The sequence below is a fragment of the Moschus berezovskii genome, chromosome 23 (assembly GCF_049115385.1).
Source record: "Moschus berezovskii isolate FMDL1 chromosome 23, NW_MosBer_1.0, whole genome shotgun sequence".
NCBI lineage: Eukaryota > Metazoa > Chordata > Mammalia > Artiodactyla > Moschidae > Moschus > Moschus berezovskii.
Window position 1 is genome coordinate 41,717,505 of NC_142482.1, and position 23,372 is coordinate 41,740,876.

The 23,372-nt window shown below is 40.5% G+C and overlaps 2 pseudogenes; both read left to right on the forward strand.

Moving 5' to 3' along the window:
* The first annotated feature begins 487 nt into the window (after nt 1-487).
* On the forward strand, nt 488-1,883 carry LOC148774173 (eukaryotic translation initiation factor 2 subunit 3, Y-linked pseudogene; annotated as a pseudogene).
* A 12,687-nt stretch (nt 1,884-14,570) lies between these two features.
* Nucleotides 14,571-15,527, forward strand: LOC129543315 (olfactory receptor 2B8-like; annotated as a pseudogene).
* The last annotated feature ends 7,845 nt before the right edge of the window (nt 15,528-23,372 follow it).

The window sequence follows — 23,372 nt, forward strand, 5'->3', positions numbered from 1 at the left end:
AGCTGCACCTGTCTGTTTGTCTCAGAACATGTGCCTTAGGTGTCCTGATCCCTCAGTGACCTTGCAGGGGTCCTTCAGGAAGGCCAGGTGGGGAGGTCCCTTGGGGACAGGGGAGATACCTGGGGAGTCCCAGCTGCCCCAGCCCCTGATGTTTGTCTCCCAGTCCCTGGAACCAGACATGGGAATGGGGAAGCCTTCAAAGTGACCCCAGTTCTAGCCACCAACTGACTGCAACCTTGTGAGAGACCACAAGTGACAATAGCCCAGCTCAGTTGCTTTCAAATTCTTGACCAACAACATCGACAAGAGCTAGTTTACAACTATGGCTGTTTTATCACTAAAATTTGAACTGATTTGTCATGTATTGATACATAAAAATACACATGTTATCAGCTAAGAACACAATGATAGGTATTGTAAGCTCGGTTTCAGAAATGAGAAAAACTAAAGTTTAGAGAACTTAAGAAATTCAAGGTCCTTTGGCAAGATGGCGGGGGGTGAGGAGTCGGGTGTGACCATGAGTCAGCCACATCTTTCTCGCCAGGATCTCTCCACATTGGATGTTACCAGGTTGACACCACTCTTGCATGAAGTTATCAGCAGACAAGCCACAATTAATATAGGTACAATTGGTCACATTGCTCATGGAAAATCTACCGTGGTAAAAGCTATTTCTGGAGTTCACACTGTCAGATTCAAAAATGAACTGGAAAAAAATATTACAATCAAGCTTGGGTATGCTAATGCCAAGACATGTTTCCTTTGTTGACTGTCCTGGCCATGATATTTTGATGGCTACTATGCTGAATGGTGCAGCAATGATGGATACAGCTCTTCTGTTAATAGCTGGTAATGAATCCTGTCCTCAGTCTCAGACTTCTGAACTGCCATAGAAATTATGAAACTGAAGCATATTTTGATTTTGCAAAATAAAATTGATTTGGTAAAAGAAAGTCAGGCTAAAGAACAGTATGAACAGATCCTTGCATTTGTACAAGGTACAGTAGCAGAAGGAGCTCCTATTATTCCAATTTCTGCTCAACTAAAATATAATATTGAAGTTGTCTGTGAGTATATTGTTAAGAAAATTCCAGTACCTCTCAGAGACTTTACTTCAGAACCCCGACTTATTGTTATTAGGTCCTTTGATGTCAACAAACCTGGCTGTGAAGTTAATGATCTTAAAGGTGGTGTGGCTGGTGGTAGTATTTTAAAAGGAGTGTTAAAGGTGAGCCAGGAAATAGAAGTCAGACCTGGTATTGTTTCCAAAGATAGTGAAGGAAAACTCATGTGTAAACCAATCTTTTCCAAAATTGTATCACTTTTTGCGGAACACAATGATCTTCAGTATGCTGCTCCAGGTGGTCTTATTGGAGTTGGACCAAAAATTGACCCTACTTTGTGCCGGGCTGATAGAATGGTGGGGCAGGTGCTTGGTGCAGTTGGAGCTTTACCAGAGATTTTCACAGAATTGGAAATTTCCTATTTTCTACTTAGACGACTTCTTGGTGTATGCACAGAAGGAGACAAGAAAGCAGCAAAGGTACAAAAGTTGTCCAAGAATGAAGTACTCATGGTGAATATAGGATCACTTTCAACAGGAGGAAGAGTTAGTGCCGTCAAGGCTGATTTGGGTAAAATAGTTCTCACTAATCCTGTGTGCACGGAAGTGGGAGAAAAAATAGCTCTTAGCCGAAGAGTTGAGAAACATTGGCATTTAATTGGTTGGGGTCAGATAAGAAGAGGAGTAACCATCAAGCCAACAGTAGATGATCAATGAAGATTATCAGTTAAATAATATATTTGGATGAAATCAGAATTTCTCTTCACAACCTAGTGGCATAATTTCAAAACAGTACTAGCAAATACATTTCATTTCTTTAGTAGAGCTGTTTTTATTTTTTTCTGATGAGAATTAGTTTTTATTCTAAAATAATAGGGTCAATGATAAGTTTAAGAATTAGCATGTTGATGGGTTCAACCCACATTTTAGCAGTGTCACTTGTGCATCAGTTCAGGTTTCAAATGAAGCTGCTATTACAACCAGCCTTTGCTAGAGTACGCATACCAGTGAACCTGTTTGAAATAAAGTTTTTCTCGGGGAGCACGGGAAGATGGCGGAGGAATAGGACGGGGCAGCCACTTTCCCCCCAACAAAATCAACAAAAGAACATCTGAACGCTGAGTAAATCCCACAAAAAAACTTCTGAATACCGGCAGAGGACATCAGGCACTCAGTAAAGCAGCCCATAGTCTTCGAAAGGAGGTAGGAAATAGATAAAAAGACAAAAAGAGAGACAAAAGAGGGAGGGACAGAGCTCCCTCCCGGGAAGGGAGGCTTAAAAAAAAGAAAAAAGAGAGAGAGAAGTTTCCAAACACCTGGAAACACTGGCGAGTGGAACCTCAGAGGGCCGCATAACTGGGAGACAAAAGACATAAATAATTAAAACTCACAGACTAAGTGCCCAGAGGAAACTCTCAGCGGAGAAGCAGCGCAGACACCCGCGCCCCTCACTAGCGGGCGGGGGCTGGGCAGGGAGGCGCCGGCAGCAGCGCTTAGAGGGAGAATTGGCGGCGGCACATAGAGGGAGAGCGGCTGTGCGCTTGGAGGGAGAACTGGCGGCTGTGCGCTTGGAGGGAGAACCAGCGGCTGCGCTTAGAGGGAGAACCGGGCTTGGGCGCCCCAGGGCAGACTGAGGGCTCGAACTTGGGATACCAGAGCAGAGGCTGCAGCTGAAGGGCGAGGAGGCTGGAAAAAGCCTGTGAAAAAGCCCCAAACCAGCCCCGCCCACAGAACCCTGCGCAGAGCGGAGCGAGCTGGCAGCGGGTTGCCCTTCCCCCAGCCCCTGCCAGCGCGGGTGGGGAGGGGAGCCAGCGCTGTGGTGAGGGCAGCCGCGGCCCCAGAGAGGCTTCCTGTGCCAAGCTGCAGGCAGGCTTCCTTGCTGGCCAGGACTTCTAGGGTTCGGGCTGGTCGATACCTGCCTGAGAAACTGCGCTGGTTGTACCCCCAGAAAACCGAGTGGCAGGGACGGGGAAGGCGATAAGTCGCAGTGACCACGCTCGCCAAACGCCTGGTCACCTGAGCTGCTAGGACCGGGGAAGGCACAAAACGCAGGCCCAGCCAAGTCTGCGCCTTTGTCGAGTACCCGAGGACCTGAACCTGAGCCGCTCAGACCTGGGAAGTGCATGCAACCCAGCGCCACCCGAGGACAGCTTGCAGCAGAGCAAACTAAAGCCTAAGCAGCATAAACAGGGAAAGCACACACGCCTCGAGCGGGAGCATTCCCAGTGTAGCCGAGACACCACGAGCACTCCCCACAGACGCCAGGGATATTTGTTAGCTGTTCCTCCCTCCCTACAGCAGGACTGAATAGGAGAGCCAGGAAAAAAAAAAAAAGTGTCCACCACTGCATCCTGGTGTCAGGATGGGAATTAGACCCTGAGGAGACCAGAAAACAGAAGAGGGAGAAGCCTTGAGCCTCCTGCAAGAATAAGACTGAAAACCAGAGGCAGAGGCTTAAGGCCAAATCCTGAGAACACCAGAGATCTCCGGTTCCAGAGAACATTAATTGATAGGTACTCATCCAAGGCCTCCATACATACACTGAAACCAGGCACCACCCAAGTGTCAACAAGTTTCAGTGAAAGGCATACTACGCAAGCTATCCAGCAACACAGGAGAATAGCACTGAGCTTTGATATACAGGCTGCCCAAAGCCATCCCAAACCCACGGACATCTCAAACTCATTACTGGACACTTCATTGCACTCCAGAGAGAAGAAATCCAGCTCCACCCACCAGAACATCTACTCAAGCTTCCCTAACCAGGGAACCTTGACAAGTCACCCATCCAACCCCACACACAACGAGGTAACTACATAATAAAGAGAACTCCACAGACTGTCAGAAGACAGAAAGGCCACCCGAACACAGCAATATAAGCAAGATGAAGAGGCAGAGAAATACCCAACAAGTAAAGGAACAGGATAAATGCCCACCAACACAAACAAAAGAGGAAGATATAGGGAACCTACCTGATAAAGAATTTCGAATTTTAATTGTGAAGATGATTCAAAATCTGGAAAGCAAAATGGAGTTACAGATAAATAAACTGGAGAAAAGGATTGAGAAGATGGAAGAAATGTTCAATAAGGAATTAGAGGAAATAAAAGAGTCAATATACAATGAATAATACAATAGATGAGATCAGAAACACTCTCGAGGGCACAAACAGTAGAATAACGGAGGCAGAAGACAGGATAAGCGAGCTAGAAGATAGAATTATAGAAATAAATGAAACAGAGTTGGAAAAAGAAAAAAGAATAAAAAAAATGAGGACAATGTTAGAGACATATGGGACAATATTAAATGCCCCAACATTCGAATCATAGGAGTCCCAGAAGAAGAAGACAAAAAGAAAGACCATGAGAGAATACTTGAGGAGATAATAGTTGAAAATTTCCCTAAAATGGGGAAGGAAATAATCACCCAAGCCCAAGAAACACAGAGAGTCCCTAACAGGATAAACCCAGGGCGAAATACCCCAAGGCACATATTAATCAAATTAACAAAGATCAAACACAAAGAAAAAATATTAAAAGCAGCAAGGGAAAAACAACAAATAACACACAAGGGGATCCCCATAAGGATAACAGCTGATCTTTCAACAGAAACTCTTCAGGCCAGGAGGGAATGGCAAGACATACTTAAAGTGATGAAAGAAAATAACCTACAGCCCAGATTACTATATCCAGCAAGGATCTCATTCAAATATGAAGGAGAAATCAAAAGCTTTACAGACAAGCAAAAGCTGAGAGAATTCAGCATCACCAAACCAGCTCTCCAACAAATACTAAAGGATCTTCTCTAGACTGGAAACACAGAAAGGGTATATAAACTTGAACCCAAAACAATAATGAAAATGGCAACGGGATCATACTTATCAATAATCACCTTAAACGTAAATGGGTTGAATGCCCCAACCAAAAGACAAAGGCTGGCTGAATGGATACAAAAACAAGACCCCCATATATGTTGTCTACAAGAGACCCACCTCAAATCAAGGGACACATACAGACTGAAAGTGAAGGGCTGGAAAAAGATATTCCATGCAAATAGAGACCAAAAGAAAGCAGGAGTAGCAATACTCATATCAGATAAAATTGATTTTAAAACAAAGGCTGTGAAAAGAGACAAAGAAGGAAACTACATAATGATCAAAGGATCAATCCAAGAAGGAGATATAACAATTATAAATATTTATGCACCCAACATAGGAGCACCGCAATATGTAAGACAATTACTAACAAGTATGAAAGGGGAAATTAACAATAACACAATAATAGTGGAAGACTTTAATACCCCACTTACATCTATGGATAGATCAACTAAACAGAAAATTAACAAGGAAACACAAACTTTAAATGATACAATAGACCAGTTAGACTTAATAGATCTCTATAGGACATTTCACCCCAAAACAATGAATTTCACCTTTTTCTCAAGTGCACACGGAACCGTTTCCAGGATAGATCACATCCTGGACCATAAATCTAGCCTTGGTAAATTCAAAAAAATTGAAATCATTCCAAGCATCTTTTCTGACCACAATGCAGTAAGATTAGATCTCAATTACGGGAGAAAAACTATTAAACATGCCAACATATGGAGGCTGAACAACACACTGCTGAATAATGAACAAATCATAGAAGAAATCAAAAGAGAAACCAAAATATGCATAGAAATGAATGAAAATGAAAACACAACAACCCAAAACCTCTGGGACACTGTAAAAGCAGTGCTAAGGGGCAAGTTCATAGCAATACAGGCACACCTCAAGAAACAAGAAAAAAGTCAAATAAATAACCTAACTCTACATCTAAAGAAACTAGAAAAGGAAGAAATGGAGAACCCCAGGGTTAGCAGAAGGAAAGAAATCATAAAAATTAGGGCAGAGATAAATGCAAAAGAAACAAAAGAGACCATAGCAAAAATCAACAAAGCCAAAAGCTGGTTCTTCGAGAAGGTAAATAAAATTGACAAACCACTAGCCAGACTCATCAAGAAACAAAGGGAGAAGAACCAAATCAATAAAATTAGAAATGAAAAGGGAGAGATCACAACTGACAACACAGAAATACAAAGGATTATTAGAGAATACTATCAGCAATTATATGGCAATAAAATGAATAACTTGGAAGAAATGGACAAATTCCTAGAAAAGTACACCTTGCCAAAACTGAACCAGGAAGAAATAGAAAATCTGAACAGACCCATCACAAGCACGGAAATAGAGGAAGTAATCTGAAAGCTTCCAGCAAACAAAAGCCCAGGTCCAGACGGCTTCACAGCTGAATTCTACCAAAAATTTAGTGAAGAGCTAACACCTATTCTACTCAAACTCTTTCAGAAAATTGCTGAGGAAGGAAAACTTCCAAACGCATTCTATGAGGCCACTATCACCCTAACCCCAAAACCTGGTAAAGATCCCACAAAAAAAGAAAACTACAGGCCAATATCACTGATGAACATAGATGCAAAAATCCTTAACAAAATTCTAGCAATCAGAATCCAACAACATATTAAGAAGATCATACATCATGACCAAGTGGGTTTTATCCCAGGAATGCAAGGATTCTTCAATATCCGCAAATCAATCAACGTAATACACCACATTAACAAACTGAAAAATAAAAATCATATGACTATCTCAATAGATGCAGAGAAAGCCTTTGACAAAATACAACATCCATTTATGATAAAAACTCTCCAGAAAGTGGGAATAGAAGGGACATATCTCAACATAATAAAAGCCATATATGACAAACCCACAGCAAACATTATCCTCAATGGTGAAAAACTGAAAGCATTTCCCCTAAAGTCAGGAACAAGACAAGGGTGCCCACTCTCACCACTACTATTCAACATAGTTTTGGAAGTTTTGGCCACAGCAATCAGAGCAGAAAAAGACATAAAAGGAATACAAATTGGAAAAGAAGAAGTAAAACTTTCACTGTTCGCTGATGACATGATCCTCTACACAGAAAACCCTAAAGACTCTACCAGAAAACTACTAGAGCTAATCAATGATTACAGTAACGTTGCAGGATATAAAATCAACACACAGAAATCCCTTGCATTCCTATACACTAATAATGAGAAAACAGAAAGAGAAATTAAGGGAACTATTCCATTCACTGTTGCAACAAAAAGAATTAAATACTTAGGAATATATCTACCTAAGGAAACAAAAGACTTGTACATAGAAAACTATAAAACACTAGTGAAAGTAATCAAAGAGGACACTAATAGATGGAGAAATATACCGTGTTCGTGGATTGGAAGAATAAATATTGTGAAAATGAGTATACTACCCAAAGTAATTTATACATTCAATGCAATCCCTATCAAGCTACCAACGATATTTTTCACAGAACTAGAGCAAATAATCTCACAATTTATATGGAAATACAAAAAACCTCGAATAGCCAAAGCAATCTTGAAGAAGAAAAATGGAACTGGAAGAATTAACCTGCCAGACTTCAGGCTCTACTACAAAGCCACAGTCATCAAGACAGTATGGTACTGGCATAAAGACAGAAATATAGATCAATGGAACAAAATAGAAAGCCCAGAGATAAACCCACACACCTATGGACACCTTATCTTCGACAAAGGAGGCAAGAATATATAATGGACAAAAGACAGTCTCTTTAACAAGTGGTGCTGGGAAAACTGGTCAGCCACTTGTAAAAGAATGAAATTAGAACACTTCCTAACACCATACACCAAAATAAACTCAAAATGGATTAGAGAGCTAAATGTAAGACCAGAAACTATAAAACTCCTAGAGGAGAACGTAGGCAAAACACTCTCTGACATAAATCACAGCAGGATCTTCCAAGACCCACCTCTCAGAATATTGGAAATAAAAGCAAAAATAAACAAATGGGACCTAATTAAAATCAAAAGCTTCTGCACAGCAAAAGAAATTCTAAGCAAGGTGAAAAGACAGCCTTCAGAATGGGAGAAAATAATAGCAAATGAAGCAACTGATAAAGGATTAATCTCCAAAATATACAAGCAGCTCCTGCAGCTCAATTCCAGAAAACTAAGTGACCCAATCAAAAAATGGGCCAAAGAACTAAACAGAAATTTCTCCAAAGAAGACATAAAGATGGCTAACAAACACATGAAAAAATGCTCAACATCCCTCATAATCAGAGAAATGCAAATCAAAACCACAATGAGGTACCATTTCACACCAGTCAGAATGGCTGCTATCCAAAAGTCTACATGCAATAAATGCTGGAGAGGGTGTGGAGAAAAGGGAACCCTCTTACACTGTTGGTGGGAATGCAAACTAGTACAGCCACTATGGAGAACAGTGTGGAGATTCCTCAAAAAACTGGAAATAGAACCGCCATATGATCCAGCAATCGCACTCCTGGGCATACACACCGAGGAAACCAGAATTGAAAGAGACACATGTATTCCAATGTTCATTGCAGCACTGTTTATAATAGCCAGGACATGGAAGCAACCTAGATGTCCATCTGCAGATGAATGGATAAGAAAGCTTTGGTACATATACACAATGGAGTATTTTTCAGCAATCAAAAAGAATGCATTTGAATCAGTTTTAATGAGGTGGATGAAATTGGAGCCAATTATACAGAGTGAAGTAAGCCAGAAAGAAAAACACCAATACAGTATACTAACGCATATATATGGAATTTAGAAAGATGGAAACCTGAACCCTGTATACGAGACTGTAAAAGAGACATAGGCATATAGAACAGTCTTTGGGACTCTGTGGGAGAGGGTGAAGGTGGGATGATTGGGGAGAACGGCATTGTAGCATGTATATTATCATAAGTGACCAGTCCAGGTTCAACGCATGATGCAGGATGCTTGGGGCTGGTGCACGGGAATGGCATGGAGGGAGGATATAGGGAGGAGGGAGGTGGGAGGGGGGTTCAGGAGGGATAGCACATGTACACCTGGGGCGGATTCATGTCAATGTATGGCAAAACCAACCAATATATTAACGTAAGGTAATTTGCCTCCAATAAAATAAATTAAAAAAAAAAAAAAGAAAGAAAGTTTTTCTCTAAGTTTTTTTTTTTTTTAAAAAAAAAAGAAAAAAAAAAGAAATTCAAGTAAGTTGCCACTCAGAAGACAGAGAGCAGGGTCACAAATGCATGTCCACCTGATTCCAGAGTCCATGCTCCATTCACCACACCGGGGCTGCTCATTTGATCCTCTTGTATCTCTGAACCATTTTAGGCCACTCACATAAGGTGAATAAAACTGAGAGGACTGGAACTCGATCTTTGTGGTACTTTAGCAATTGAAAGTTAGCTTTTTTCAGTTGCAAGTGTTCTTTAAAGCTTACATTGAGTAAGGTACATGTCAGTTGGTAAAAGAAACAGAAATTCCTATAGAAAATCACCAACTTTAAGAACTTAACTGTTCCTTATGGAAGCCAACATTTTGTTCCTAGACATTTCATCCTATTGTAGTGCATTCATTATGTCTCAGTATGGATATATGGAGCAATTTAAATTCAGGGTATTTTTCTGTCATTAAACATGCCCTTCAGTAATTGAGTAGTAGCACATATGTGAATGTGAGCATATTAGATTGTACACTTTCATTTTTCCTCAGCTCCTATTTCTCTGAAATTACAGAATGTTTCTTAAAATGTATGGTCAATATCTGTAGTTTTAAAATGTCCATTTTCTCAAAGAAGTGAATGTATGTAATCTTCCAAATGCTAGTTTGATAATTACAACAATGAAGGTCCATTTTGTGGTTTTATATCAATGTATTTTTGAATTTATTGTTAATAAAAAATGATCATTCTTCAATTGAGGAGAAATACTAATTTGAGAGGAGACACGTGGGTCAGAAAAGGTGATCTGAATGTTTAATTTATTGGTGAATTAGGCAAGTGACAAGGTGGTGTGAAATATACACTGGTGACTGTCCTTCCATCCTTGCACACACTTATGAATGGACTCTACATTTTATATGAGTGGACTCTCGTTTTTTTGAATGCTTTCAGTGACCAGCTCAGATATTTTCTACTGGCTGCTGGACTGACCACACATATTTGTCATGAGTATTGACTGACAGCTTCACAGCCCTTTCCTTCTTTAGAAAATTGCCATCAGTTGAATGGAGCCACATTGCCAGAAGTTCCGAATATGGTTGGGGCAGCTTGTAGTCAATGACAGACTGGTGGGATTTATAAAAGTCTCCTTTTTGTCAAGGTGGAACTACATCTGACACAATGCATGCTCCACAGCTTGTTATTCTGTATAGTAGTAACTAATCACATCTAAATAAATAGGTATTTAAGTTTACCTGAATTAAAATTAAATTTAAAATTCAGTTTTTTATCTGCCCCACTTGAAAGGCTCAGATAGCAGCAGATAGATAGCAGTGATTGTGTAAGTGAAGACAATATTTTTATCAGCAGATAGCTCTATTTGGAGAGTCCTTTTCCAGCTTTCTATGGGATCATGTTCATGCTATTCCATTTGAGATCACATCCTTGCTTAACACATTATTTTATTTTATTTTTTTTAAATTTCAATAAAACTGCTTTTATTTTTTTTCATGTTTTAATAAACACTTCGTCTTTTTGTATTGCTTTCTTTTTCATCACAATAATAGAAATATAACACCATATATCACTGTAAAACACATTTCCACATAAATGCTGATAAGCACAAAATATTTTTCATCATTTACATTTTAACTGTAATAATATATGGCAGGATTAAAGCTGCATCCATCATGTGTCTAACTAACCTTGCTGTAATGAATTTTTAAATGTAATGGTTTCTGTCGCAAAGTAAAATCGTACATAATGTCTAGTGACACAGTACGCTGGTGGATGGGTGGTTTTGGAAAATGGAAATGCAACTTCATTTTTAATTAGATTTATAAACTTCAGCACCTCCACCTCCAGCCAGCTTCCCAACCCTCCCTCCCACCACCATTATTTATTTATTATTTTTTTTAAATGAGGCTTTTAATTAATGTTTGACAGAGCTGATTCAGGTTGAATAGACTAAATTTCTTGAAACAAACTTACTTATATTCCAGAGTCCTTTAAAAACTTAATAGCATTTATACATTGAAGGTATTTGATTTTCTTGTAACTAGCACTTCAAATGCAACAAGCATTTGAAGCAACAAGCATTTGACCCAACAAGTAAAACTTTCTACAGTTCATAACTTTTATAAATAAAATAAATTAAATGTACAGTGAATAAGTTCTCTGAAATATTTCAATATTTCTGCAGGTTTAGTAACATCATAAAATACATTTCAACTAAAATTCACAAATCTAAAAACCTGTTAGGCATTTTTAGGCGTTTTAAGTTGGAAATGAAGACCAATGTTACATCGTAATATGCCAATTACAAATAGTACTTCAAATAGCAAATACTACAGTTTCTCCCAAACTTTAAAAACTGTTCATGAACTCAACACTGAACTATTGATGGCTATGAGAATTGTTTCCTAGCCTTTTTGAAAATTTCAACCCATTTACGTTTAAGGTAATTATTGATAAGTACGATCCCGTAGCCATTTTCTTTATTGCTTTGGGTTCAAGTTTATACACTCTTTCTGTGTTTCCTGTCTATAGAAGATCCTTTAGCATTTGTTGGAGAGCTGGTTTGGTGATGCTGAATTCCCTCAGCTTTTGCTTGTCTGTAAAGCTTTTGATTTCTCCTTCATATTTGAATGAGATCCTTGCTGGGTACAGTAATCTGGGCTGTAGGGTATTTTCTTTCATCACTTTAAGTATGTCTTGCCACTCCCTTCTGGCCTGAAGAGTTTCTGTTGAAAGATCAGCTGTTATCCTTATGGGAATCCCCTTATGTGTTATTTGCTGCTTTTCCCTTGCTGCTTTTAATATTTGTTCTTTGTGTTTGATCTTTGTTAATTTGATTAATATGTGTCTTGGAGTATTTTGCCTTGGGTTTATCCTGTTGGGGACTCTCTGGGTTTCTTGGACTTGGGTGATTATTTCTTTCCCTATTTTAGGGAAGTTTTCAACTATTATCTCCTCAAGTATTCTCTCATGGTCTTTCTTTTTGTCTTCTTCTTCTGGGACTCCTATGATTCGAATGTTGGAGCGTTTAACATTGTCCCGGAGGTCTCTAATATTGTTCTCATTTCTTTTAATTCGTTTTTCTTTTTTCCTCTCTGTTTCATTTATTTCTACAATTCTATCTTCTAGTTCGCTTATCCTGTCTTCTGCCTCTGTTATTCTACTGTTTGTTCCCTCCAGAGTGTTTCTGATCTCATCTATTGCATTATTCATTGTATACTGACTCTTTTTTATTTCTTCTAAGTCCTTATTAAATCTTTCTTCCATCTTCTCAATCCTTTTCTCCAGGTTATTTATCTGTGATTCCATTTTGCTTTCAAGATTTTGAATCATTTTCACCATCAAAATTTGAAATTCTTTATCAGGTAAATTCTCTATATCTTCTTCTTTTGTTTGTGTTGGTGGGCAATTATCTTGTTCCTTTACTTGCTGGGTATTTCTCTGCCTCTTCATCTTGCTTATATTGCTTTGCTTGGGGTGGCCTTTCCCTCTTCTTGCAGTTTGTGGAGTTCTCTTTATTATGTAGTTTCCTCGCTGTGTGTGGGGTTGGACGGGTGACTTGTCTGGTTTCCCTGGTTAGGGAAGCCTGTGTCGGTGTTCTGGTGGGTGGATCTGGATTTCTTCTCTCTCCTTTAGAAGACAAAGGGCTGCTTTTCTGGGAGCCTGATGTCCTCTGCCAGTATTCAGAAGTTGTTTTTGGACTTTACTCCGCGTTCAAATGTTCCTTTGATGAATTTGTGGGGGAGAAAGTGGTCTCGCCGTCTTATCCCTCCGCCATCTTGTTCCTTCCTCCCCAGAACACTGGATTCTTATATTCCACTTGGTCGTGGAGTATCTCTTCCCAGCTGCTCCAGCAAGGTGCAGCCGCTGTACCTTACCTTGGACGAGGGGTATCTCCTCAAGGCCGCCCCTCCTGCTTTGAATGTGGATCAGTTCCTCTCGGCCCTGCGGTACCCAAGCAGCCACTGCCTCCTGGACGTGGTACAGCTCCTCTCGGCCACCGCGCTAACCCTGGGCGCGGGGTAGCTCCTCTCAGCCACGATTCTGCACGTGGTCGGTTGCGCCAGAGCCGGGCGTCTCTCCTGCTTAACACATTTGTCTGTGCTGTTTTGCTTCCCTGATTCTCTTTGTCTTGAGGATATTCACTCAATAAACAGCATGCAAAGGAATTCCCATTTCAACCTCTTTATCCCAACCTAGTCAAACTCTATCCATAGTGATTAGAAGTGTTATTTCTGAGACTGTGACAGATCCATTGCTTCCTCATTTATGTGTTCTTCATTGCCATTAGAATGTCGATAGTGAATAATCCTATCTCCTATAGGAATTCCAGGCATTTTAGTTGTTGGTAATATATGAACCTGAAATCAGCAGAAAGAAGAGGTAAGTACTGGTCACTGGAGGTTGAAATTCTGTTGTGAAGTGACTACTTTTGTTGCTTAGTCACTAAGTCAAGTCCACTCTACAACCTCATGGACTGTAGCCTGCCAGGATTCTCTGTACTGAAGTGGATTCCATTTTCTTCTTCAAGTATCTTCCCGATCCAGGGACTGAACCTGCCTTTCCTGCATCTCCTGCATTGGCAGGTGGTTTCTTTACCACTGAGCCAACAGGGATGCCCGTGAACTGATTGTGCACAGTGAATAAATTTTTGGAGTTCTTGTTAAATTGGTATAGTAATTTTAGGTATCTCAGGGACAAAAGTTAAGCACTATAATCGAAGGTGGTATTTTCAGGCTCTGAGCAATTTATTTTTTACTCAATACAAAAAGACCAGCATATAGCATTCACAAATATAATGCATTAAGAGTAGAGATAACTTTAGCCAGAATATATCTATGAGGAAGTATCTTAGTGATACATTGAATGTAATATAATCCTTTGTATAAGTACATTCTAGCTCATAAATTTCTATATCTGAATGCATTTTAGAGATCATTTTGCATTATTCTCTTACATGTGAGGTATGTGAAAATCAAGTTATGTAGAATTATGAGATACATATTTAAAATAAACTTTCTCCATCGGTCTACATTTTGTTACTCTTTCTAATCACTCTCCCTTGATTTTCTCTCATTCCCACTTTCTCTAAGATGTACATAAATAATCATCATACTTTCATCCTATTAAACTCAATCTAAAACAGACATTTTATATCTATGATTGATGCAACTCGAGGTTCATTACTTGATTTTATTAATATTATTTTCTTATATTAATTTCAATATAAAATTTTTGTGAATAGTAAAGAACTAATTGATTTAAGATATATCAGTTTCAATGGATACATCATTTATTCAAATATTTGCATATAAAATCACACGACCATGTCTTTGAACATGATAGATTTTCCTCTTCATCTCTGCGCTTTTTTGGAAGATACCTTTAATAAATTGCTAAACGCTTGATTTGACAGGAGCTATGTGCTAACAAAGGATGGAACAGAGAAGTGAAAGCTCTTTCACTGGATTTATTATATGGGCTTCTCTGACAGGCTTCAACTTGAGCCAGTCCTCTTTGTGGTCCTTCTGATCTTCTACATCTTCACTTTGCTGGGAAACACAACCATCATTGCATTGTCCCACTTGGACCCATGTCTTCACACCCCGATGTACTTTTTCCTCTCTAACCTGAGCTTTCTGGACATGTGCTACACCACCAGCATTGTTCCACAGCTCATATTTAATCTCAGCAGAGCAGACAAATCCATCTCCTTTGGTGGCTGTGTAGTTCAAATGTACATCTCTCTGGCATTGGGATGTACAGAATGTATTCTTCTAGGAGTTATCGCAATTGACCTCTATGCAGCTGTTTGCAGGCCTCTTCACTACACAGTAATCATGCACCCCCGTCTGTGTGCCCTGATGGCTTCTGCTTCATGGATCATTGGTTTTGCCATTTCTTTGTTGCAGACAGTGCTTGTCTTCCTTTTACCACTTTGTGGGAGAAATAAATTAGACCACTTCCTTTGTGAGATCCCTCCTTTTCTCAAACTTGCCTATGTTGACACTACTATGAATGTGTATATGACCTTTTTGGCAGTGTCATCACTCTTCTCACACCTGTTTCATTAATCATGTTCTCCTATGGTCGGATTGTCAGGGCGGTCTTAAGAATCAAGTCCACTGCAGGGTAAAGAAAAGCATTTGGCACGTGTGGATCCCACCTCATGGTGGTCTCCCTGTTCTTTGGCACAGCCATCTCTGTGTATTTTCGGCCCAGTAGCAGGGACTCCAGGATCAGGACAAGTTCATGTCTCTCTTCTACACTGCCATTATCCCCATGACCAACCCCCTCATATATACACTGAGGAACAAGGACGTGAAGGGAGCAATGAAGAAGGTACTTTGGAAGGACTCTGACTCCAGATGGTTGGCGAGGAGGACAGTTTAATGGAACGTCTTTGAACGCCAGAACTATTCAGATATATATGTGTGTCCCATGAGTCATCTAAAATTTCCTCTGGCAACTCTGATTGGAATTTGTTTACTTCATTCCCTTTGAAAAGTGAGTGTTCAAATTCTAAGTTCATGTATTTGTTTCAATTGCCAGAAATGTGTATTCAGTGTTCCGACAGCATCTGTTCTGTAGTTATTTTTATAAACAGTTCCAGGGTTTTTCTTGTTTGCACTCCCTTTTAGGTACATTATTCCACATCTATTTGCAAAATGACATATGAATATATTACATGAAATCACAGTCAAAGTAAGAACAAGAAACCACTGAAACACTGTATGGAATATTAACATTTTATCATTTCCTAAGAATTGCTAATGCTACAACTCATCAATTCAGATGCTAAAGGGTAGATATCAGTTAGCTTCTTCTGTATAACAAATCACTTCAAAGCTTAGTTGCTTAAAACACCAACCATTAATTTATCTCACAATTATGTGCATCAGCATTTGGGCTAAGCTAAGTGGACAGTTCATCTGGTCTCGGCTGGACTCACTCAAATGCCTGCAGTAGGCTTCTGGGTCTACCTAGGGCTTCCTGATCTAGAATGCCACAATTGGCATGGTTTTCATCTTCTTGATGTGGTGTCTTATCTTCCAGTACGATGGCCTGGAATGTTCATATGGGGGAGGCCGATTTCCAAGTCCTTGTGACCGATTTATTTATTTTTCTTGATTTTTGGATAACTTTATCTTTTTTTAATTTTTATTTTTATCGGAGGCTAATTATTTTACAATACTGATGTACACCCGGGGTGGACTCATGTCTATGTATGGCAAAACCAACCAATATAAAAACCAAAAAAACCGATTTATTGTTTAAGATATGGCTACTCTCCTGCTTGCCTGTCCTGTCTTTGTGCATTGTTTACCGCTACAAATAGTAACTGTTAGGGTCTGTTCTTTGTTCCACATGGGGGGTCTAGGAGGTCACAGTGTATTTCCATAGTCTCTTTCCTCAGTCAACAATAAGTAGGGGCTTTCCTGTTGATCTAGTGGTAGAATCCTGCTGCCAATGCAGTGAACACAAGTTACATTCCTGGTCCAGGAAGTTCCTACATGATGCCGAGCAACTCAGGCCATGCGCCACAGCTACCAATGCAACTCTCTAGATCCATGAGCCACAACTACCGAAGCCGGCATGTCCAAGAGCCCGTGGTCCCCAACAAGAGAAGCCACAGCAATGAGAAGCCCTTGCACCGCAGCTAGGGAAAGGCTTCATGGAGCAATGAAGAGTCACAACAAAGACTGAGCACAGCAAAAACAAAAGAAAAAATCCAACCAATGGGAGGTCTTTCCTGTTGGCCCAGTGGTTAAAGTCCTCGCTTTCACCGCAGAGGTCGAGGGTTCTAGCCCTGGTCAGGAAACTAAGATCCACATACCATGCAACATGGCCAAACATTAAAAGACAAAGAGAACAAATCAGTAAGTGGGGACACAGAGGGGTCTGTCACCAGCAAGGGCCCTACATGGAACTGCTCAGATTCAGAGTGAAGATTTGACTAACGGGAAATGGGAGCTGATGAGCAAATTATTTTTCCTTTCTTCTCCTGGGCTGGGGATCTGTTGGATGTCTCCTAGGACATGCTTCAGGGGGACACTTCAGGTCAGAGTGCATTACCCAGATTCTATTTTTGTATCCTGGCAACTGCTAATGGTCATTAATCCTGGGAACGAAATGAATGGACATTCTCGAATCACCAGTTCAGGGTCGATGCATATTACAGGATGCTTGCGGCTGGTATGCGGGGATGACCCAGAGGGAGGATAAGGGGAGGAGGGAGGTGGGAGGGGGGTTCGGGAAGGGGAACTCATGTACACCCGGGGCAGATTCATGTTAATGTATGACAAAATCAACCAATATAATATTGTAAAATAATTAGCCTCCGATTAAAAAAAAAAAAAAAAAAGAATGAAGGACATTACATGAGGAGAGATTTTATAGAAAGAAGAGGTTTGAAGACCAAGGTTTGAGGCAGCTCAACATTTAATGATTGGGTAACAAAGAATTTTAAGACTCTTCATGAGATTGGAAGGAAAATCCAGAGATGTGAGAGGAAAACTCTATTAGTTGAATTAAAGGCTAAGCAGCTGTAAGAAAAAGACCCTGAAAATCCAGTAGTTTAAAAAAGAGTCTTTCTCTGTCTACCGCTGTCTCTGTCCCCTGCTTTCTCTCTCAGGCAGGGGAGTAGCTTGTTAACAACTGTGGAATATTTCTGGTCTACCTTATACTTAGTGGCTCCCAGCCTTTAAAGGTTTGTCAAGACCTCTTAATGCTCTAAAGCGGAGGATCTCAGTCAGCGTCTAGATGGAGGCTGACTGGAAGGTGGACCATCAGGGAATAACTTCAAATATGTAAGTATACCGTTGATAGCTTACAGTGAACGATGTCAGATTCGTGATTTCCGAAGAAGAAAATTTAACTTCGGGACCAGGGACCAGGCTTGATCACTCAAGAGCTTTTGTGTAGCAGAATTTTATTAAAGTATAACAAGGGACAGAGAAAGCTCCTGACATAGACATCAGAAGGGGGACAGAGTGTGGCCCCTGCTAGTCTTTAGAGGGATGTTTCTAACAGCTGCTGCTGTTAGAAAACTATTAATCAGATAAGAGAGACACATGAAGACTGACAGAGTTTCACCAGGCCCCTTTCCTACAATATGCATTTTTGAGATAGGGTGGCAGGAGGTGTGTCATCCCTCAGCCATAAATCAATTGATATGAATACTGGTTTGTTGAGCGATTATCAGTCAAAGTTAGTCTTAGTTGGAACCATTTTGAAGAAAGGCAAATTGCAAAGTAAATACATGATTTAATTAACATAGCTTAGGAAAAACATTTCCATGAGAAAAACGTATTGGTTAGCTCAAGGTTTGAGAAAAGTTAAGTTCAGGTAGAACAAGGTGTGGTCATGGCAACAGAGAATTTTAAGAGAAAAAAGTCTGACACTTGTAGTTTATTTCCTCCTGCCTCTTAACAGAGAGAGAACAAATGTCTGAGACTTGCAGCCTATTTCCTCTGTTTGGAGACCCCTGGCATTCTTGCTTGTTACCCTCTCATCTGTTTCAGGAGAAAAGTGGGAGATGTGAGCTTCTGTCTGTTCCCTCCACATTGAACCCTAAGTTGGGGGGCGGGGGGAGGCACAGGCAGCCAGTTAGGAGCCTTTCCTTAGTTTGCTACTGTCCTGTTGGATCCAGGAACATAAGCCCTGGCAGGGGCCTGGACTACACGATAAGGAGTGTCTCCTCTGACAGCAGCCCCAAAACCTGGGCGGCCACACATGTGCACAAGATCCTTTAGAGACACTGGTGACCTGGGGTGGGACAGAAGGAGAGCATGATGATGGCACCTGTTGGCTTCTCAGGAGTTTGGTGAGGATTGCAGTTGACCCCGAGATACTTGTTAGAAGTCTTAGCTTTTAGGATAAGGAAATAGGCTTCTTTCAGGGACAAGCTGGAGGTTTCAATCTGTGTCTCTGTGCTGTTCCCTGGAGAGATAGCCACAGTGAGTCTGGATGAGCCTGTTAAGAACTGTTTCTGAGTTCTTTATAGCCTCATGGATTTCATGGATACAAGCTTCATTGGCTTTTAGAGTTCTATGTTTTGGAGGCCTATGTCTCAGGTATTAAGTCTTCAAAGTTAGGGTCCAAGATGTGGGACATTTTGCTCCTCAGGGAGAAACTGACAGTGGTGACTTCCCACCTGCTTCTATATTGTGGCTCCAAGGATGGGTTTTATATAGCGATTTTGTCTCTGCCTCTTCTAATGATTTATTTATTTTTTAAAATCTTCTAATGATTTTAGTTTGGGCTTGTCTTATTCACCTTGTGTATAAGATTCACCCAGCTAGTTTCCACATTTCTTTTCGAAGAAGTTGTTCTGTGTAAAACTGTAGATTCATTGTGTCCATGGGAGCAGAGAAGATCTGGAGCCAGTATGTCATGAGTGAACAGGAACCTTCTACCCTTTTGAGCAGCTTCATCTCTCCTTTTCTCTCTCTTTGCCATTCTTGTTACTTTGTGTCTCTGTCTGTCCCTCTTTTTCACATTCTCTAGCTCTTGGGATGGAGAAGGAAATGGCAACCCACTCCAGTATTCTTGCCTGGAGAATCCCGGGGACGGGGGAGCCTGGTGGGCTGCCGTCTATGGGGTTGCACAGAGTCGGGCACGACTAATGTGACTTAACAGCAACAGCAACAGCTCTTGGGAAAGGTTGGGGGCGGGAGGAAAAGGGGACGACAGAGAATGAGATGGCTGGATGGCATCACCGACTCTGTGGACATGAGTTTGAGTGAACTCCGGGAGTTGGTGATGGACAGGGAGGCCTGGCGTGCTGTGATTCATGGGGTCGCGGAGAGTCGGACATGACTGAGCGACTGAACTGAACTGAGTTCTTGTTCTATTCAAGTCTTTTTCCTTTTTAGACTTTTCATTTTGAAGTAATTACAGATTGAAGGGAAAGTCCAAAGTTATTAGAGAGAAGTCTTGGATACATTTGATCTGTTTTCTCCCAGTGATTTTATATTATATAACTATGCTGTGCTGTGCTTAGTTGCTCAGCGGTGTCTGACTCTTTGCAACCCATGGACTGTAGCCCGCCAGGCACCTCTGTCCATGGGGATTCTCTGGGCAAGATTACTGGGGTGGTTGCCATGCCCTCTTCCAGGGAATCTTCCCAACCTAGTGACCTAACTGAGGTCTCCTGCAATGCAGGCAGATTGTTTCCATCTGAGCCACCAGGGAAGCCCAAGATTACTGGAGTGGGTAGCTTGTCCCTTCTCCAGGGGATCTTCCCGACTCAGGAATTGAACCGAGTCTCCTCTTTGCAGGCAGATTCTTTACCAGCTGAGCTACCAGGGAAGCCCATTATACAGCTATAATACAATTTAAAAACTAGGAAACTGACATATGTGCATTGTGTGTGTTTCAGTTCATTTCAGTCGCTCAGTCGTGACCGACTCTTTGCGACCCCATGAATCACAGCACGCCAGGCGTCCCTGTCCATCACCAACTCCCGGAGTTCACTCAAACTCAGGTCCATCGAGTCGGTGATGCCATCCAGCCATCTCTTTCTCTGTCGTCCCTGTCTCCTCCCGCCCCCAATCCCTCCCAGGATCACAGTCCTTTCCAGTGAGTCAACTCTTCGCATGAAGTGGCCAAAGTATTGGAGTTTCAGCTTCAGCATCTGTCCTTCCAATAAACACCGAGGATTGATCTCCTTTAGAATGGACTGGTTGGATCTCCTTGCAGTCCAAGGGACTCTCAAAGTCTTCTCCAGCTGTGTGTGTTTAAGTTTACTTAAATTTTTCCCTGTGTAGATTCCTGAGGCTACCATCGCAATCAAGATATGGATTTATCCCATTACCACACACATCTTCTTTGTGATACCCCTTTACAGTCACAGTCCCTCCCGTCCCCTGAAAGTGAAAGTCATTCACTTACATATGATGCTTTAGACCCCCTGCACTATACAGTCCATGGAATTCTCTAGGCCCGAATACTGGAGTGGGTAGCCTTTCCCTTCTCCAGGGGATCTTCCCAACCCAGGAATCAAACCAGGGTCCGCTGCATTGCAGGTGGATTCTTTACCAGCTGAGCTATCAGAGAAATAGCCCTCTCCCCTGAACCCTCTGTAAAACCATCCCTAACGCCTGGGCAGTACTAATTTGGTCTCTGTCTCTATTATTTTGTTATTTCATGGGTGTTATATAGATGGGATCATATTTAACCTATTAACATAGACTTATTTTCATTTAACATAATGCCCTTGAGATTCATCCAAGATGTTGTGTGTATCAATAGCTTATTCTTTTTTATTGCCAAGTAGTACTCCACGGTATGGATGTACCAGTATTTGTTTAGAATATTTTAGTTGTTTTCAGCTTTTCCCTGTTACAGATAAAGCTATTATGAATAATTGTGCACAGGTTTTTGTGTGGAATAAATTTTTTTTTCTCTGTCATAAATGCCCAAGAGCATGATTACTGGGCTGTATGGAAAGTGGATATTCGGTTTTTAAAGAAACAGCCAAGATCTTTTATCAAGTAGCTGCATCATTTTATATTCTCATTAGTAATGTATGAGTGATTCAAGTTTTCCACAATCTCACCTACATTTGGTATTGTTCCTATATTTTTCATTTTTGTTGTTCTAGTAGGTGGGTGGTGATATGTCTTCATGGTCTTAGTCTGCATTTTGCTGATGGATAGTGATGCTAGACATGTTTTCATGTTTCATAAAGACATCTTTACCACGTGTATATTTACACTGGTGAGTTATCTGCTCAAACATTTTTTAATTGAGTCATTTTCTTATTGTAGAGTTTTGAGAGTTCTTTGTATATTCTAGATATGAGCATTTTCTATGAGAAGCAGTTTGAAAAAATTTTTTTTCCGGTTTGTAGCTTATCTTATTATCCTCTTAACAGGGTCTTTAATAATGATTTTATTTTGATGAATTGTCACTTGTAGATTAAAAAAAAATAGATCCTGCTTTTGTTGTATTATATTCCAATATGAAACAAGAATTTTGAAAAATAGCATAACAAAAAAAATCATGTGATTTCAAGTAAGCATTCCTAGATAATATCAAATTATTAGTCTACATTATTTTACCAATTAATGTTTGCAGCAGCAAGATTGAACTGGGAAGAAGTATTAATAGCAGGTCTATGATTCTCTCCATCTCTGGACACCCTATGCCATATTGGTCTTTCCTCGACTTCCTTGTAAATATTGTGTTGAGATTTAACTAGTGGAGAGATTACTTTGAAAATTCTAATTAAGACTATTTTAAGGAAGAGATAGTTTCTGTAGGAGCCCGGCAGTGACCACGAGAAAGAATGGTTAAGGAAGCAGAGATGTGCCTGCAAACAAGACTCTCTGCTTGGGCAGAGCGTGCTTGCAAACAGGATGTTCTGCCAAGAAGCCTGCACACAATATCCAAGGTTAATGGTCTGCTCGCATACGAGGGAACATGCCCTCCTTAAAAATAAGGAAAAGGCTGGAGTTCTGGGCAGGCTTCTTAGTAAACATGCTATGGTCACTTCCTCCCTTTGTTCCTCCCGTCCTTGAAATGTGCTTGGCTTTTTGTCCTTATTTGGTAGAAGAATGCATTGCTTAGATTTTGGTATGTGTCCAGCTACCGGGATATAAAAATAAACCACAAGGGGGCTTGCGCAGAATTTTTCCTCCGGCCGGAGCTGTGTCTTTGTCTGTCTTTTGTGTGTCTTGTCTTTGTGTCATTGCGCCCGCAACAGTTTCTCCTTACGGATAGAATATTATTAAAAAAAAGGATTTATGCCTATATCGAAATGGCTGGCTATAAAATGTAAGTTAATTATCGAAGTTCTCTGTGCTTTTCTGACTAATAACATATAAAACCCAAGATGCTTTAAACCTAAATATCTTTCTCTGAGATAGCTTATACTACTAGCTAACAGTGGTCTATTACTCTGAAACTAAATGTGTTCCACAGGAGAAAAGAGATTTCATATTTTTTGAAGCTGCATTTGATGGTTAGGCCGAAGCCTTCCATAGACAGATGTTAAGTATTTCTGCCGTTTCCTTGTATAGTCAAGTGTATAAGTTGTTTTGAAATTGATTGATCTTCAAACTTCAAAACCCACAATACCCTTCATTTCTTTCAATTTACTTTAGCAATTCTAGCTATCTTGATTTACGCAATCATGTGCATCGTAAATGCAAAGACGGGTTGAAGCAAAACACAGAAGTTCCATTAAAAAAGTCAACAGCTTTTTTGTTTGGTTAAGTAAATTATTGCAAC